This window comes from Clavelina lepadiformis, unplaced genomic scaffold (genome assembly GCF_947623445.1).
Source record: "Clavelina lepadiformis unplaced genomic scaffold, kaClaLepa1.1 scaffold_124, whole genome shotgun sequence".
Lineage (NCBI taxonomy): Eukaryota > Metazoa > Chordata > Ascidiacea > Aplousobranchia > Clavelinidae > Clavelina > Clavelina lepadiformis.
In genome coordinates this window covers 12,501-15,000 of record NW_027508231.1, presented here as the reverse complement: position 1 = coordinate 15,000, position 2,500 = coordinate 12,501, and the positions used below count along the sequence as shown (strand labels likewise).

At 49.6% G+C, this 2,500-nt stretch overlaps 1 non-coding gene across 1 annotated transcript in view; it reads right to left on the bottom strand.

The window, feature by feature from the left end:
* Window positions 1-1,201, bottom strand: part of LOC143472340 (small subunit ribosomal RNA) — a 1,808-nt gene extending 607 nt beyond the window's left edge. The window contains exon 1 of the ribosomal RNA XR_013119701.1: window positions 1-1,201. This exon is cut by the window's left edge and continues 607 nt beyond it. This is a non-coding gene — a ribosomal RNA (small subunit ribosomal RNA).
* Window positions 1,202-2,500: the final 1,299 nt, after the last annotated feature.

Below are 2,500 nucleotides of genomic sequence, written 5' to 3'. Positions count from 1 at the left end.
GTGTTGAGTCAAATTAAGCCGCAGGCTCCACTCCTGGTGGTGCCCTTCCGTCAATTCCTTTAAGTTTCAGCTTTGCAACCATACTTCCCCCGGAACCCAAAGACTTTGGTTTCCCGAAAGCTGCCGGAGAGGTCGTCAAAGTAACGCCCCCCGATCGCTAGTTGGCATCGTTTATAGTCAGAACTAGGACGGTATCTGATCGTCTTCGAACCTCTGACTTTCGCTCTTGATTAAAGAAAACATTCTTGGCAAATGCTTTCGCAGTTGTTCGTCTTGCGCCGATCCAAGAATTTCACCTCTAGCGGCACAGTACGAATGCCCCCGTCCGTCCCTCTTAATCATTACCTCGCGCTCCGAAAACCAACAAAATAGAACCGAGGTCCTATTCCATTATTCCATGCACCATTATTCAGGCGAACCGCCTGCTTTGAACACTCTAATTTTTTCAAAGTAAACGTTCCGGCCGCCGCCAACACTCAGTCAAGAGCACCGACGGTGAACCGAAGGTGAGGCCGGGCACGCCAGTACACGCCTTGCGACGGACCGACGGCCCGAGCCCAAAATCCAACTACGAGCTTTTTAACCGCAACAACTTAAATATACACTTTTGGAGCTGGAATTACCGCGGCTGCTGGCACCAGACTTGCCCTCCAATGGATACTCGTTAAAAGTTTTAGAGTGTACTCATTCCAATTACAGGGCCTCGTTAGAGTCCTGCATTGTTATTTTTCGTCACTACCTCCCCGCGTCGGGAATGGGTAATTTGCGCGCCTGCTGCCTTCCTTGGAAGTGGTAGCCGTTTCTCAGGCTCCCTCTCCGGAATCGAACCCTGATTCCCCGTCACCCGTAAGAACCTCGGTAGGCAGATACCGTACCGACGAAAGTTGATAGGGCAGACACTTGAATGATTTGTCGCCGGTGCAAGACCGTGCGATCCGCAAAGTTATCCAGAGTCACCAACGAGCACGGGCCGAGGCCCGGTCGGTTTTTGGTCTGATAAATGCACGCCTCCGTGAGTCGGCGCTTTTCGCATGTATTAGCTCTAGAATTACCACAGTTATCCAAGTAACACGTACGATCAAATGAACCATAACTGATTTAATGAGCCATTCGCAGTTTCACTGTACGAGAGCTCGTACTTACACTTGCATGGCTTAATCTTTGAGACAAGCATATGACTACTGGCAGGATCAACCAGGTAGCTATTCGCAGCAAACGAGGCTGCTGCGGGACGACGGGCGCCCCGCGTTTCTTTTCACACGTTCTCCGTGTACATCGCTACTCAAACACTACGCTCGCGGCTTGCACGAGCTCCGAAAACCGTCGATTCCGGACGCTGCCCGGCGATTCGAGTGCAATACTCGCGCCGAGGCACGCCGATAGCTTGCCACTGGATCCGACAGACCGCTCAAAACCCCGGCTAAGCATGGGCGACCGCGCGAACAGCATTACATCTGCCCATCGTGCCCGACGCCAACCGAGATCGATTCTGCTTCGATTCGCACTCGCGCGCGCATTCGCTCACACGACTGCCTGCTCCCTCATAGTAGTCACAGAATCCTGCATCGCCATGGTACCCCAGAACGGCCTCGGGATCGCGCGACCTCGCGGCCGGATTTGGAGTTTGGGAAGGTGCGTGGCCGCTTGCCGTGGCCGCCGAACCGCGCCCCGGCCGGGCACTGCGCGCAACTCGAACGTTTGGACTCTGAAAATATTTCCCAACGTTTGGACTTTAACTTTTTGTCGAGACTTGAAAAAATTTCAGAGTCCAAACATCGACCCGCGGCAAAAACTTTTCCGAGGTCGAAAAATCCGCGCTCGGTCAAGAGAATATGCGCGGCCTGGGCGTTTGGACTCTAACATTTTTTGGAGTGGATGGGAAAAATTTTCAGAGTCCAAAACACCGACCCGCGCGTGATGCTCTCCCGAGTTCGGAAAATCCGCGCCAGGTGAAAGCTATGCGCGCGACCTGGTCGTTTGGACTCTAAAAAATGTTCAAGTCTCATCACACCAACAAAAAGTTAAAGTCCAAACACCGACTCGCGGCTAAAGCTCTTCCGACTTGGGAAAATCCGCGGCGGGTGAGGGCTATCCGCGCGACCTGGGCGTTTGGACTTAACATTTTTTTGGTGTGAATCGACTTGAAAAAATTTCGAAGTCAAAAGTCTATAAAATTAATCTAATGCCATACAGTGTCAAAGTGCACAATTTTAATCGATATAATCATAACAATATATGTCATACAACAAAATCATCAAATAATCGTCAAGCAGCATTGCAAAGCTACGTGAGTCAATGCAAGGCAATGACAACGTATTTATCAATTAAAGTTATTGTTAAATTATAAAATAAAATTAAATTAAATTAAATTGAAGAGCTCAATTACGCCAATGTAACAGAGTGTCATACAAAATATATTGAATCACACACGTCCAAACGCTAAAGAAATATATCAAATGCACTCACCTGCCAGTCACCGTTTTGGGTAACTCAGAATAGA